Source organism: Pleurodeles waltl, chromosome 1_1 (assembly GCF_031143425.1).
Source record: "Pleurodeles waltl isolate 20211129_DDA chromosome 1_1, aPleWal1.hap1.20221129, whole genome shotgun sequence".
In the NCBI taxonomy this organism is placed as follows: Eukaryota; Metazoa; Chordata; class Amphibia; order Caudata; family Salamandridae; genus Pleurodeles; species Pleurodeles waltl.
This window is the reverse complement of record NC_090436.1, coordinates 411,607,122-411,624,609: the sequence shown is the minus strand read 5'-3', so window position 1 is coordinate 411,624,609 and position 17,488 is coordinate 411,607,122.

Here is a 17,488-nt window from a genome sequence, read left to right as displayed (position 1 = left end):
AAATGTTCCCATGGAGAGTAGGGTCAGTGCTGATTTCCGTTAGGTGGTCCTTTTTCTGTAGTGGTGCAGTGGGTGAAAAACAATGAGGCTGGAATGCTACTCTAAGGGATTACCAGTGATTAGGCTTTTTGCAAGCATTCTTCCTATCACCTGTTGTGTGATTGATATTCTTTTGTTTACACATCATCCGGATTCTGATCTTTTGACAGAGATACTTTCCATAAAGCAAGCCTCAGGCCCAATTTTGCCTTTTAGGAAGACTTTACAAGGTTGTTGGTTCGCTGTGGCCAGGAAGATTTTCTCCCCACTCATGGTTCAATAACCACCAACGTGCAGGTGAGACCCCATCACTATTCTCACCTATTGAGGTCGGCCGAATCTTTGGACTTGGCAAAGAGTGTAGTAATCAGAACCATTCATTCACAAATTAATGACATTATACCATAAACAATACTAAACACCATTAACAATTTAACACTAAATCAAACTCCAAACTGAATAAAGTTTCAAAGCTTTATTACAATTCCAAAATCAATGTCACATATATCGTGCACAAAACTAAACTATAAACATACATAAAAACCATTGGCTGACCAAAACCTCTAAAAAGATTTAACCTACTAAACATCCATACTGTTAAACACTCCAAAAGAAAAATATAAATTAGCAATAACACAATATGGACATTATTCTTAGAGTTAAAAGCAGATGATGGTGACATCAGTAAATCATCAAAATACAGTTTAACATTAAATTTCCAATTTCAGGTTTCAGACCTGGGCCATTCCTATCACTAACCCGAATTTAGACTTACATTTGTGGGATCTGGCTAATACATGAGGGCAAAAGCAAAAATAAAAAAGAGACAAAAACTAATTTGAAAAGTCATCTAACTAGGGCAACTCACTATAAAAATACGCTGGTGTAAGTACCTAACTGAAAAGGAAACACAAAACCACATTTAGTTATCCCTCTCCTCCAGTGGTGGCCGGCAGCTTTAGGAGGGAGGGGGGCAGGCAGGACACACACACACACACACACTCATTCTTTCACACACAGACAGACATGCACGCATGCACATCCATTAAGAACACTCATATCATTCAAACATGCACGCACACACCAAACATTCATTTAAAAAGATCGCACAAACTCATTCTTTCACACACATACGCACGCACGCACATCCATTAACAACACTCATAACACTCAAACATGCACGCGTGCACCAAACATTCAATTTAAAACATCACACACATACACACACACACACACACCTTCAGCCTCCAGGTCCCAGGAGGGTTGAGACTGCTGCCTTCCCTCATTGGTTGACCTTAGGTCAGCCAATGAGGGAAGGCAGCAGTCCCATCCTCGTCACAGAGTGGGATGGGGTCAGTGAGACTGCTGACCCCACCCCACTCTGCGACAAAGTGTCACTGATTGACACTCGCCCTGGGCACTTCAGGGCTTAAACCTGAAGCGCCCAGGGAGAGTGTCATTTGGTGACGCTTTCCTCGTCACCCAGGGGAGGGCCTCGAGGCACCTTTGCTGAGCCAAGGAGGTCACGCCCATAGGAGCTGTGACCTCCACAGCCCAGCAAAGTTCAGCTCAGGCAGCCAGGATTGTGCGCAAATCGCGCATGTTTGCTCCTGGCTGCCTGTTCTGAACATGGAGAGTGTCTGTCAGGCTGAGCTTTGTTCAGCCTGTCAGACACTCTTCATGGGGTGCAAAAGGCAGGGGGGGGCGTGGCCCCTCCGTCCTAAAGGAGGGGCCACCACTGCTCTCCTCATGAAACAGCATACAGAGATGATTCATCAAGCAGGACAGTCACCTTCTTCCGGTGTCAGTTGACAGCAGCATCAGAACAGTGCAGAATACAGTGTGCACATAGGACAGATCAACAGATCAGAATTCGTTCGCCACATTAGTACTAAACTGCATAACAGAATAAGACAATTAAGACTATAATGAGAAAACTCATCTGGGCCTTAAAGAAACAGACTGTGACAGTAGACTCAAATAGGGTTCTGACACCTTTGAGGCAGGAGAGAAGAACTAACTATGACTGACTTCAACAAGAACTAACAAGAACTCTCTTAAGACTGACTGACTTCAGTTTCAAAGTTCCTCACTAATTACAAATATGCATGATACTCTTATTGGTGCTTCAGATGGGCGCACTTCAGTCATCAAATTCAGAATCCAGTATCTGCAGATGGCACCATCAAATTTGCTACTATTCCAAAGCTCGGCAAAAGTGCATTGTCATCTGTATGACTTCACACATTTCCAATAAAATATTACATTCTCCAATTATTTTTTAGGTGATATCTTTTCTCATGACACACAGTAACCTAAACTAATATATTTCACATGAGAACTGCAAATTTCCTGTCTTGTTCGACAGCTAGAACAAATAGTGCAACATAATGCAATAGGACATTCAACATCACATTAGTAGTCTAGGAAAATAATTCAGGTCAGAGGGGACAGAATAAACAAATTATTTTCCATTACTGCTGCAAAATGAATCTTTCAGGCCTAGCGAAGCTAAGAAAGCCTTAATACATTCAATACATTCATAAACCTATTGAGCATCTTACAATTCATATATGCAGAGCATTATTTAATTGCAAACATTATTTAAAACATGTTAAAACCATTTTAAACATGCATTTATTTTTCTGCATGCTTATAACTTGAATGAGTAAAATCCATTTATTTCGGATAAAGGCCCATATTTATACTTTTTTAGCGCCGCATTTGCACCGCTTTTTGACGCAAAAGCGGCGCAAACTTACTTACAAAATACAATTGTATTTTGTAAGTTTGGGCCACTTTTGCGTAAAAAAATGACGCAAATGCGGTGCTAAAAAAGTATAAATATGGGCCTAAGTATGATTTATTCATATTCATTTAATATTTTCAATGACATTCTTAATATTAATTCACATTAGTATTTCATTTAATATAAATGCAAACTCTCATGTTGAAACGTGGTGCATAATGCAAACAATGGCCACATGGTTCACCATAATTCAAAGATGCACGTTTTACAACTCAACTTAATGCCATCCCTTATGCTCCTAAAGGTCTTCTGTGTGATCCCTCACTCTTGGAATCACATCCAATAACACATAGTAAATCTCTATTGCTTAAAAATGATTCCTTGTTAGTCTACATACATTACTATGAAATACATAGCTGAGGAAATCAATAGGACTAGCTGTTTTCTGGTGCGTGTTCCTCACTAGATGTTGCAGGGGGAATCTCTTGAGCCTTCTAGTGTTTTGATCCTGCCACAGCAGCGCTGTCACATCAGCCGCTTTGAGCACTGCAGCCTCAGGGCGTTGGGGGCCTTGATGCGCTACAATTGGAGGACCAGAAAAACTCCAGGGAGGTTCCTAGGAAGGTACTCCAGCAGGCCCAGGAACGCCTAGTGAGGTGGCATGTTGTGGTGTGGGTGGTTGAGTGGGTGTTTATACTGCAGTGCCGGTGAGTGATAACGTGTCGGCCTTCAGCTGTTTGGCGGGCGGATTCCAGGCTCAGTGCAGTGCATGCAGGCGTGGCAGGGTCGGACTTGAGCTCCGTCTGGAAGTAGGAAAAAAAAAACCACAAAAGTGCATTAGGTACATGTGGACCCAGTGGTAAATGGAGGCGGCCAGCATTAGGCCGGCGCGGCTTGTGTGGTCTGGTCAGGACCCGAAGCCCATAATTCAGAAGAAGAAGAAGCTACAAGCTCTAGCCACATTCGAAAGCATTAAGTGCAAGGCCCCTCAAGAAGGTGAGTACTTAATTTTTCCCGTAGCCTGCAAGTTTGAAAAATGTGCAAGAAACCCCACCAGGGTCATTTTCTCCACAGTAGGCTTCACAGAGGGCCTCCCAAAACCAGTCTCTGACTCTAAGGTGTTCCACCATGGAAATTGGTCCACTGGTCCCCTAACGCCTGTCCTGACCCAGGCGTTAAATAATTATTTGATCCCTCCTCCCCGTGCGTGATTTTAGGACGGGGGATAAATATGGCGTTAAGGCGATACAGTCATTTTTTGCACAGGAACACCTACCTTGCATCTCATTGACGCAAGGTAGGTTTCCACGTCCAAAAAATTACTCTAACTCCATAACTTTGGCACTAGACAGGTCTAGCTCCAAAGTATAAATATGGAGTTAGTATTGCACTGAATTTGCGTCAAAAAACTGACGCAAATTCAGCACAAATGGGGTATAAATATGCCCCTTAACATTCACAGATAGTAGTCTGTATGAAATAGTCAGATTTAATATGGGAGAAAACTGCTTATTTTAGTATTTGCACAATTAAATTTATTCCACTACACCCTGCTAAAATGGTGTTCACAATCAAACATTCCGGTTGAAGACTCTTTACCACCAACTGGTCTCCGCTTATGCACATCTCCATACACTGTGACATGCCTTTCCATGGAACGTGTTTCTGAGAGCCTCGAGTGGCTCGGCAATGGGAATGCTGGTTGGCTGAGGGCTGTCAGTAAAAACCAGCTTGCAAGGGGAGGTATTTTTGACAGCTGATTAGTATTTTAAAAAGTGTGCTTGGCTGTACAGCAATTTCACTCTACTCACTTTGTATTTTGGATAAAGTAATCCTTCACGCTGAAACAAGCTGACTAGTATTTAAAAAGTGTGCTTGGCTATACAGCAATTTTAATCCACTCACTTTGTATTTTGGATAAAGTAGTCCTTCATGCTGAAACAAGTGACTTGACATACAATGGGTTTTGTCTTTTCCTTGTTTCGAGGTAAGTATAATGTATGAATTTGTAGCACAAAATGTATGGCCTGTGAATCATGATCAGGTGGGCATTGAGAGATAGCCTGTGGTTATGATTACGATAATCAGTGACACTTAAAGTTGTGTGGGTCGTTAGGGACTAACGCTACGCCTCAAGTGGCCAGGGGAATGCCCAGACATGGGTCCCTTGCTCACTGTGCCATAGAATCCCAGCAAAACCGCTCACTGGTTGCTTGTATTCCCATATTGGGGGTGTCTCGCCTGGCACTTTGGGATGAAATGTTCCCATGGGGAGCAGGGTCAGTGCTGATTTCCGTTAGGTTGTCCTTTTTCTGTAGTGGTGCAGTGGGTGAAAAACGATGAGGCTGGAATGCTACTCTAATGGATTACCAGTGATTAGACTTTTTGCAAGCATTCTTCCTATCACCTGTTGTGTGATTGATATTCTTTTGTTTACACATCATCCGGATTCTGATCTTTTGACAGAGATACTTTCCATAAAGTAAGCCTCAGGCCCAATTTAGCCTTTTAGGAAGACTACAAGGTTGTTGGTGCGCTGGGGCCAGGAAGATTTTCTCCCCACTCATGGTTCAATAACCACCAACGTGCAGGTCAGACACCATCACTATTCTCACCTAAGGTCAAACAGTCCAACCTAAGAGGCAAACCAGGACCATCTCCCATCGCTACAGTCAGAAGTCAACATCTTCTTACAAAAGAAGGTGGTGGAAGCCGTACCTCACAAACAACAGGGAACAGGCATTTACTCCAGGTACGTCTTGTTGAAAAGGAAAGACCAGAACAAATTCAGACCCATACTCAACTTCAAGGTAACCAACAAGAGGATTTAGCAAGAAAAGTTCCAGATGCTGGCATTACATCAACTCTATCCCCAATTACACCAAGGGTTCTTGTGTCCGCTAAGGGCACTGAGGTCATAGTAGAGATTGGGGTCTATAAAGAGTGAGCTTGGGGCTCAGTAACTGTAAAGAGTTGCTCTCCTTTAGATCAATTTTGCCTTCCCGTCCTTCCAATTATGAAATGGAGCTTCACTGCCAATTGAGATGAAGATTGCTGTAGTAGTCACCTTGGACGGCTGAAAATTGTTCAGGACAAAAGATTACCACACAAGATGACATGGGTGCAAGTGGTCCATGGGCTGCAGGAAACCCTGACCCCAAACCCAAATTCCACACTGATCTTCCCCCAATCCGATCAAAAGCAAATTGAACAAGGTTGGGTGGACACACCAACACCAGAATCAACCCTAATGAGGGGAGAGCTGCAGGACAAAATCACAACCTACATCCATGGAAATTGACAAATAAGCAATGAGCATTGGGAAAAATGGCCTAGTGATAAACAGCATTAGCACAGCAGCCCAGATGGTAATCCAGTCCCTATCTGGGGCCCTTCTGAATCTGGGACACAACCAGGGACAGCAACAGAGAGCAAATTACATGTAAAAAGTTCCTTAATTAACATGTACCAAACATAAGGGGTGGAACCCACCAACTGGATCAAGGGACATATGGGAACTGCTTTAGAGCATCGCAGTTGACAATAGATGCTTTGTCCCATCAGTCTAACAAGATGGACCTGTTAAACACCCTAGTAGTGCTTGTCTCAGGTACTGATTAGAAGTTGGCAGAATTAAATAAGTTAATAATATGGCCCAATCCTAGGCATTGTAAGCACAGGCAGAATGTTCTTGTGCACCTGTGATCGATAAGCTTAGTGCCGTGCCATCTGCCCTGGGCACCCTAAGAGAAGACTTAAAAGTGAATCTAGCTTCTGTTTCGGGAGATCCTCATCGATAGTCATAAGCATTGAAAGCAATGAATAGTCCTGCCCATGTGCGGGGACCCTGGAGCATTTCCTTCAGCAAACCTTCATTTAAAAGAAAAAGGAAAGGGGATTTGAGACATTGTTAACCAATAGGCTGCCATTAAAAGAGTAAACACAAAACTGCCACTGTGCCTTAAGAACCTCACAGCACCCCCTGTCACCCCTGTCATCCTAGCTCTTGATGGCAAACAGGTAGGAGCCGTAGCTTGCCTGGACCCTCTCAACGCCGATGGGACCAATGTCGATTCTGTGCAGAAAACTTATTTCTCTTCCAGGGGATCCTCATCAATAGTCATAAACATTGAATATTCCCGCCCTTGTGCGGGGACCCCGGAGCATATATCAAATATACACATATTATACATGTGTAATAAATAATCATGCAGACTATCATGTTAAAAACAGGCTAAAAATGCTTTATTTCTATGAAGATTTTTTTTTTTTTTTTTTTTTATATATTAAATACTACAATAGAGCATAAATATGTGCCCAAGCTCCTAAAACTAGGATTAGTGAAGTGAGCAGTAGTAAGCTCTAGAGAGAAAATAGAAAAAACTGCATTGAAAAACACTGAAGCATTCTTAGCCAATAGGCTGCATGCAGGTTAACACAGGAGAACCATAAAAACTTTGGCACCGTGCCTTTAAGACCCTGAGCACCTCCAGTATCCCACCATGCCTCAGGGGTGAAGGAAAGGTGACAGTTGGTTCACAGTTAGGTCAGTTCTTTTTTCCGGCTTCTTCTGAGAGGATCCTGGAGCATTGAGCTCTCAGTTTTTCTGAGTTTTTTCTCAGAAAAATTATTTAAAAAAGCGTTTTTCATTTTTCACTCGACAAATAACATCTTTGTCTGAGCTAGGAAGGTTTTTTCTGACAGAAAAATGCCTTCTCTTTTTGTCAAATGCCCTGCTTGTGGGAAGAAGAAGGCCCAGTCAGATCCCCACTCTCTGTGCATAGTGTGCCGGCCTCAGAGTCACTGCCCTGACACTTGTAAGTACTGCAAGAACATGTCGAGGAGGACTCTGAAAGACAGAGAGAAGATCCGGCTTCATGGGCTTCAGGAGAGGAAAAGAACATCGTCCTCCTCACTTCCCAGACATCCAGAAGGCCATTCTCAGGAGAGAATGGCCCGGTCGACGTCGACAGGTAGGAAAATACCTGTTTGTTCACCGTCGACGTCGTCGCTACCACCGTCTCACCGGCATAGATCGCCGTCGACGGCGACACACCCGACGTCGAAGGGAACGGCGTCGAAGGGACATCAGAGCAGGGGCAGGTCTCCGTCGACGGCAGCCCGCCGATCGACATCGAGCCATCGCCGGCGTGCCCGGTCGCCGCCAAAGGCTGTGCGCCCCCCGACGTCAGGACACACGGCGTCGTCATCACCACGACGGCACGAGACACACGACGGCGAGCAGGTCGAGGTCCAAGGAACGTCGTTCGACGTCAAGACATTCAACGTCGAGGCACTCAACGGCGAGACAGGAACAAGCGGCTGGGCGCCCCTCGACGTCGAAACAGCCATCGACGTCGATGCAGGTTTTACCTGTCCCACAGGGAGCAGAGCATCGCCCCACGCCAGACAAGGCACCATCTCCAGTGGTCTCCATACCGAGCGGCTCTTCTCGGTCTAGAGCGGCATCATCTGGGCATGTCTCGCCCATCAATCTATCTCCGAGATGGCTGGAGAGCCTCAACAGACCAGCGGCATCCCCAGATTCGCAGTATTCGCGAATGTATTCACCTACTGCCTCCCTGCCAAGAACGCCATCACCGACAGCCAGGGCAGAACGGGCTTGTTCAGCTCCTCGCCAACCGACCGCGAGGGCTAGACGCTCTGCTACAGCGTCTCGCAGCAGATCTCGCTCTCAACGGAGATCCAGGTCGCGGTCAAGAAGAAGATCACCCTCTTGGTCTTCATCAGGTTCTTCTGTCGGGCGTTACTCACCCACCCTTACAGATTCACCACCTGCTAGAGTCTCACCGGTGGATGATATTACCACATTCAACGAGGTGTTGCTAAGAGGAGCGCAGAAACTCAACATTGAGGTTCCAGAACCATCTACCTCCTCATCGATTATCTTTGAGACTCTACAACAGAGATCAGCGTCGAAAAAGTTGCTGCCTCTGGTGCCTGGCTTGCTGCAGCCAACTATGGACACTTTTCTGGCCCCAGCCTCGCTTAAGTCTGCACCGGCTAGGATTCTCAAGAAATACAAGGCTCCAGAACAAGACCCTTTATTCCTTAGAAAAGATCCGCCACCGGACTCGGTGATCATAGCTGCCGCCCGAAAGACCCACTCGGTGGCTTCTTCATCCACGGTACCCCCGGATAAAGAGAGCAGGCATTTAGACTCTCTAGGGAGAAAGGTATGCGGGACGGCGGCTTCAGCAATGAAGGTCTCCAGTGCGTCTGCGCTCCTGGGCAGGTACGATCGTTCTCTGTGGGATTCCCTCAGTAGATTTACGGAAAAATTGCCCAGAGAAGACAGGCAAGATTTCCAGGAGATACTACAAGAAGGATGCCTGGTATCCAACCAGGTTATCAGCGCGGCAGCGGATGGGGCGGATTTGGCTGCTCATGGGTATGCACATGGTATCTGTGCGAGGAGATCTTCCTGGCTGAGGCTCACAGGCTTGAAACAGGAAGCACAGCAACGCATCCTGAATCTCCCATTTGCCGGGAGCTCTCTATTCGGTGCCCATGCAGACGAAGAGATGGGCCCACATGAAGACCGAGGTGGATACCTTGAAGGCGGTGGGCCTCGAAAGAAAGAAAGATTTCAGGCGGAGGTACAGGCCGTATGATAGGCGCCCTTTCCAGCAGAGGGTTCAAACCCCTCATTGGTCGCAAAGGTCACAACAGCGACAGGGACGCCCTCTCTTTCAACGAAGAAACACAAGGGAGCGAGGGTCAAGCAGACCTCAACAGTCCACTCCGAAAGCACCCACCAAGCAATGAGATCTTGCTTCCCTCGACACTGTGCACCACTCCGGTGGGGGGAAGTATTACGGCTTATCTTCACGAGTGGCACTCTATCACAAGAGACAAATGGGTGCTCAATATTGTCGAACATGGCTATTCTCTTCTTTTCAAACAGCCTCCACCACGCTTGCCACCAACCAGAGACAATCCATCTCACCTCAGCTTGCTACGCAAGGAGTCTCTCGCCCTCCTGAGAAAGAACGCCATAGAAAAGGTTCCACCTGCACAAAGAGGACAGGGGGTCTACTCCCGTTACTTTCTAGTGGCAAAGAAGGGTCGAGAGGGCGTTTTCAGGCCAATTCTGGATCTGCGGCTGCTGAACAAATACATAAGGAAGCAGAGGTTCAGAATGCTAGCGCTTCACCAGATTTTCCCTCAACTGCATCAGGGAGACTGGATGTGCTCCATCGACCTGCAGGATGCGTACTTTCACATCCCAATAGCTCCAAAGCATCGGAAATTCCTGCGCTTCCGAGTAGCGTTACAGCATTACCAGTTCAGAGTTCTACCCTTTGGCCTGAAATCTGCCCCAAGAGTTTTCTCGAAATGTATGGCAGTGGTGGCGGCGCATCTCCGAAGACAAAGGATATACATATATCCATACCTAGACGACTGGCTACTATAGGCTTCTTCTCCGGAGCAGACGAGAAGCCATCGGGACATTGTACTAAGAGTTTGCGAAGCCCTAGGTCTTCAGGTCAATTACCAGAAGTCAACATTGACTCCAACGCAGAATCTTCACTACCTAGGAGCTATCATAAACACAAAAATACAAAAAGTGTATCCTTCGGAGGAACGACTATCCTCAATAAACAAGAAGTGCCAGGACTTGTTGAGAACCAGTGCACCTACGGCACGTCAGGTGACATCACTACTAGGCTCCATGGCATCGTGCATTTTTATTGTCCCAAATGCCAGACTCCACATGAGACCCCTCCAAGAGGCATTGGAGACCAACTGGAGCCAAAGAACAGGTCGCTGGGAGGACACGGTGCGGCTACCGGAGGTAGCACTTCAGTCATTGAGATGGTGGATGCACAGACCTCACCTGTCAGTGGGTGCTCCGTTTCACCAGGTGCTTCCATCCGACACCCCAGTAACGGATGCATCTCTTCAGGGATGGGGGGCTCATCTGGGTCCTTTTCAAGCACAGGGTCTGTGGTCAGACAAGGAAAAGCAGTACCACATCAATCTGCTAGAACTCAGAGCGGTCCATCTCGCTCTCAAGTCTTTCATACCGCTAATTCAGGGGAAAACTCTCTTGATACAGACGGACAATACAACCACAATGTATTACTTGAACAAACAGGGGGGAACGAGGTCCCTACCCCTATCGCGAGAGTCCCAAGCGATATGGCATTGGCTCCTGGCCAGAGGAATGTCAATTACAGCAGTTCACCTGCCAGGTCAGCAGAACGTGGAAGCAGACTTTCTAAGCAGACACCTGGAGGACGTTCACGATTGGGTCCTGCACGGCGAAGTCGCAGAATACATCTTCGCGCAATGGGGTCGGCCCCAACTGGACCTCTTCGCAGACGAAGTAAACAAGAAATGCCCAGACTTCGCATCCAGGTTCTACCGTCCGGGATCTCGAGGGAATGCCCTGTTGATCGACTGGTCAGGGATATTTATTTACGCTTTTCCGCCGATTCCCCTCATTCCGGCAGTGATCAGCAAACTTTACAGATCCAGGACCAGAATGATTCTTATAGCGCCGCAATGGCCCCGACAATTCTGGTACACGGATCTCCTCAACCTGTCGGAAGAACCTCACAGGAGGCTGCCGTGCAGACCGGATCTTCTGAGCAGAATGGAGGGCAGGATTCTACATCCCAACCTACCCTCTCTGAGCTTAACAGCATGGCTCCTGAATTCCTGCAGTATGGGCACCTAGGGCTCTCACAGGAGTGCATGAGCATCTTAAAAGAGTCCAAACGACCTTCCACGCGGCGTTCCTACGCTTTTAAGTGGAAGAGATTCTACATATGGTGCTGTCAGCAAGGTCATAATCCCATACAGGCGCAGGAGGATGTCATACTATCCTATTTGCTTCATTTAGCGAAGTCAGGTCTGCAGGTATCATCTATTAAGGTACATTTGTCTGCTATTACTGCCTATCGCAAATCGCCTTCTCAGGAATCCTTCTTTACAAAACCTGTAGTCAAGGATTTCTTAGAAGGTTTGAAGAAAGTTTTTCCGCCAATTCGGAGGCCTTCTCCTCCGTGGGAACTGAACATAGTCCTGGCAAAACTTATGGGCCCTCCTTTCGAGCCTATCCATAAGGCCTCTTTACAACACCTTACGTGGAAGGCGGCTTTTCTAGTGGCCATTACTTCAGCGAGGAGGGTCAGTGAAATCCAGGCCTTGTTGGCAAAAGAACCGTACACGTTTTTTCATGACAATAGAGTGGTTCTACGAACTCACCGTGTCAGAATTCCATATTAATCAGACCATTACTTTACCGACGTTCTTTCCCAATCCGGAGACTCCGGCAGAGAAAGCATTGCACTCATTAGACTTGAAAAGAGTGCTAAAATTTTATCTGGACAAGACAAAGTCGATTAGACACTCTAACCGTTTGTTTGTAAACTATGGTCATTTAAGGACAGGAGAGGCAGCATCTAAACGTACAATATCAAGATGGATAGTTTCTTGCATTGTTAATACTTATCAGCTAGCCAATAGACAATTGCTAGCGCGGCCTAAAGCGCATTCCACAAGGGGTAAAGCGGCTACTGCTGCTCTCCTTACCAATGTTCCAATATCTGAGATTTGTAAGGCTGCTACATGGAAGTCTGTCCATACGTTTACAAGACATTATTGTTTAGACTCAGATGCAAGAGCGGATGCCCAAGTGGGGCAGGCCTCTCTAAGAAATCTATTTGCGTAATACCTATCTATTCCTGCACTTCTATCGGACAGTCCGCTGGGTTTAGGGATGGGCTTGCTAATCTATTCAATGTTTATGACTATTGATGAGGATCCCCTGGAAGAGAAGGATAAGTTACTTACCTGTAAATCCTAGTTCTCTTCCAGGGGTATCCTCATCAAAGTCATAAACAACCCACCCTCCTCCCCGGACGCACGTCTCCTAGAAGTGCAGGACAGACTGTGTTTTGAATCAGTTATGAAAATTGTCACCGTAAAAAGAACTGACCTAACTGTGAACCAAATGTCACCTTTCCTTCACCCCTGAGGAATGGTGGGATACTGGAGGTGCTCAGGGTCTTAAAGGCACGGTGCCAAAGTTTTTATGGTTCTCCTGTGTTAACCTGCATGCAGCCTATTGGCTAAGAATGCTTCAGTGTTTTTCAATGCAGTTTTTTCTATTTTCTCTCTAGAGTTTACTACTGCTCACTTCACTAATCCTAGTTTTAGGAGCTTGGGCACATATTTATGCTCTATTGTAGTATTTAATATATAAAAAAAAAAATATAAAAAAAAAAAAAACAACTTCATAGAAATAAAGCATTTTTAGCCTGTTTTTAACATGATAGTCTGCATGATTATTTATTACACATGTATAATATGTGTATATTTGATATATGCTCCGGGGTCCCCGCACAAGGGCGGGAATATTCAATGTTTATGACTTTGATGAGGATATCCCTGGAAGAGAACTAGGATTTACAGGTAAGTAACTTATCCTTTTGGACCTTCCCCTCGATCTGAGGGCCCACCTCCAGTCTGCCATTGTTGCTCTTCAGTCACATGGAGGTGGATCTTCTCCCATTCACATAAAGTGTGTTGTGAAAAGTTCCTGAAGTGATGACATGAGTTAGGAACGTGAGATTCTGGAAGGCAGATGATACAGACTTCAAGTTTACTTGAACTTTTTGACCAGAAAAAGCCAAAAAAGGCTGAGCTCAGTGTTCCAGGATCCTGTCAGCAGGAGCTGAAAAAAGGAAGCAACTATCACCTGCTGAGCTTGATGGGATACTGGTGGTCTCTGGGTCCTTAAGGGCGCAGTCTCTTATTTAGACTCATATACTGACAGCCTATGGCACCACACTGTCCTGCTTTACTTCATCGCTTAACTCCTTAAAAAAAAAGGTTTGTGAAAGACAACTATGCTTTTTTACCAAAACATCATGACATTACATACATATGTAATTCTCCTGGCCCCTCTTTTGACTGTAAGATGAAAAATTGGGCCATTGTAGCCTACTTCTATAGGCTGCATAATAATTTTCTGTCTTAAGTGACTCAGCAGGCCTTCCCAAAGGCGAAGAAAGGCGACCATTACACTTAAGAAGAGATATTATGAAAAAATACTACAGGGTCCCTGTACGTGAGCAGGACTATTCAGTTCTTATGACTTCAATGGAGATTCCAGTCCAATACATTCCAATACAATACGATTCAAATTACACAACGCTACAAGTAAATCTTGTCCATCTAATCCCCCATATCTATGTTCATATCGGATAGGTTACATCTTTATTGTTTTTTTCCCCCTTATTTCCCGTCAATAGTAATGGTACTTTTGCCGACCTTAGGCTATTCACCTTACGTGGCATTCCCCAGGGTTGATTTAAATAGGCTGCTTGTTATCTAAACCCAATAATTTCTGTATATATCAGATACTTAAACAGTTTTGTAGGTGTGCTAGATGTGGTGCAGCTATTTCAGTTGGTTTTCTTTTCATCTCTTACTACACATTTGTACTATTTGGGACAGTAAATTTATTCACCCCTTGTTACAAGATAACAAGAGTATCAACACTGATATTCTTTAATATACTTTTTTTTTATGTATAACCTACTTGGATACGTTTTTCTCTCTTGATACATCACTTTAGCTATCCAGAATGATTTTTGACATATGTTCCCCTTGGAAGTATCTCTTCCTTTGACCATGGCCGGTACGCATTCTTTTTATTGTGCCATTAATATCAAGCTGAGTGTTGTAGTAGTTCCAGTTTTGTTCACATCATCTCTAATTCTCTTTTTATCATGTTTTCGAGTTGATCAACTACTATCTTGGCATACATGTCTTTTGTTTCTACAGGTTACCAGTAGTTTTGTGCTAATAGACACAGACCTGTAGTGAGTAAAAAAACCTGTTTTACTCTCTTTTTATTTTCGTTTTTTGTATGAACAGATTGCGTCTATATCATTTATGTTCTGGAGGAAGATCATTGTTCTAGTCCTGATGAAGCACCATCGGATCCTTTTTGGACAATTTTTAGGCGCAAAACAAGTTGACTTTTTGTAGAGGTGAAAGTTATTGTGCTTCACTCTGTGAATCTGTAAAGTGCTGGATCATTGTTTCCCTTTCACTTTTTTGTGTCTTTTTAACCTTGACCAGGTCCTCGCTTGTTTATTAAATACTCTCTTCCATTGAGGAGGTACCTGAGCCAATTTTATTTTATTTCCATCTCGCCAGCTGTTTCTCAGTAACCAAAGACTATTGGTACTGAGATATAAATAATTTTTTATGGCTAGATGGTCCCATGCAGGAACCTGTCAGACATTGCAGTGCCAGTCTGTCATGGAGCAGAGCCCAGTGATGATGCATGAGGGCTAAGGCTTCTGACTGCATGTGTGCCTTTGAGAGGTATTTTAGACCTTCCACTCTTTGGAACAGTGCACTCATTATTTTTCTAATATTACACTGGGAGAACGTGCACTGGTCCAGTCAATCTCCCAGTCCTTCCTTTCTTTTTACACTTTACCTTATTTTATCCAGATAAATATTATCTATTTTTCTAAACCTGTGTGGTGTATTTTTGTGATGTTTTCACTGTGTTACTGTACAATTTATTGCACAAATAGTTTACACATTGCCTTCTAAGTTAAGCCTAACTGCTTAGTGCCAAGTTACCAGAGGGTGGGCACAGGATAATTTGAAGTGTGTTATGACTTACCCTGACTAGAATTGTGGTCCCTACTTGGACAAAGGTGTATACCTCTGCCAGCTAGAGACTTAGGGCCTGATTCTGATTCTGGCGGGCGGCGGAGGCCGCCCGCCAGAATTCCGCCCTCCAAAATACCGCGCCGCGGTCAAAAGACCGCGGCGGGTGTTTCAAGTTTTCCCCTGGGCTGGCGGGCGGCCGCCAAAAGGCCGCCCGCCAGCCCAGGGGAAAACGACCTTCCCACGAGGATGCCGGCTCGTAATCGAGCCGGCGGAGTGGGAAGGTGCGACGGGTGCATTTGCACCCGTCGCGTATTTCACTGTCTGCCAAGCAGACAGTGAAATACTTGTAGGGGCCCTCTTACGGGGGCCCCTGCCGTGCCCATGCCATTGGCATGGGCACGGCAGGGGCCCCCAGGGGCCCCGCGGCACCCCCTACCGCCATACTGTTCATGGCGGGTTTCCCGCCATGAACAGGATGGCGTTAGGGGCTGTCAGAATCCTCATGGCGGCGGAGCACGCTCCGCCGCCATGAAGGATTCCCCCGAGCAGCGGTAAGTCGGCGGGAGCCCGCCGACTTGCCGCTTCTGACCGCGGCTGAACCGCCGCGGTCAGAATGCTCGTGGGAGCACCGCCAGCCTGTTGGCGGTGCTCCCGTGGTCGGTGGCCCTGGCGGCCACCGGCCGCCAGGGTCAGAATGACCCCCTTAATTTCTAACATACTGTCATTCCAGTTAGCAAAACAAAATCCTTACCTACTAGACCTATGGCACATGCTTCAAAGGCTAAAGCTGCTACTGCAGCTGTGTTAAGAAATGCACCTATTTCTGAAATTTGTAAAGCTGCTACATGAAGTTCTGTTCATACCTAAACTAGGCATTATTGTCTGGATTTAGATGCTAAAGCAGGTACTCAGGTATGACCGACTTCTTCTGGGAATCTTTGTGGTTATGTGTTGGAGTTGTTTTTTACTTCCAAATCTATGATTTGTGGGGTGGGATGGGATTGCTATTCTATTCATTGCTTATGACTAATGATGAGGCGCCTCCAGAAGAGAAGGATGAATTGCTTACCTGTAATGCTAGTTCTCTCCCAGGGGAATCTTCATCAAATTCATAAGCAACCCACCCACCTCCCTGGACTGAAGCAATTGCAGCTCTTAACAGGTTCTGTATGGAAAATTCCTTAGTTCTTGTAAAAATGACCTAACCTAACTTTCAACTGTGGGGCATGATGGGATACAGTGGGTGCTGTGAGTTTCTTAAAGACAGTGTTTAGTCTTTTAATGGCAGCCTTTTGGTTAACACTGCCTCAGATTCATTATGCTGTTTTTTTTTAAAAAAAAAGGTTTATGGAAGGCTTCCTTTGGTCAGCCAGTTATTTATTAATTACATTAATTGTACTGATTTATATACTTTAAAAAGAAAAAGTAAATGTAATCTGGCCAGTGTTAACCTCTCTATAGGTTGAAAATCTATCTATCTACCTATCTATCTATCTATCTATCTATCTATCTATCTATCTATCTAGCAAGTACTACGTACAAGGTTGCTACATACATATCTTTATCATATATATATTAACATACCCATTTGCGATCTTAGACACTAGAATTAAAAAGATCCACCTGAGTGTTCCAGAGTTATAGATTGGACAAGTAATAATAAATCAAACAATTCCACTCACCCACAAGCAAGCCTTTGCAAAGTTAACAAACTGGACACTTAGGCCCTCATTATGACATTGCCGGTAAGTACCGCTTACCGCCATGCTGACTGCCGCCAACATACTATGGCGGTATACCGCTACGCGTATTATGACCCACACATAGAAATCCGCCACTATACAGACACATACACAAGTCCGCCAGCCCAAAGATCAGTGATAAAATGGCGGTAGCAAAACCCACACCGTTAACCAACAGAACTACGCCCACAGCATTATGACCCACGAATCACCGCAGCGGACATTCAACCGCGGTAAACCATTGATGGTACATACCTCCCTGCTCAAAATACACACACATATACAA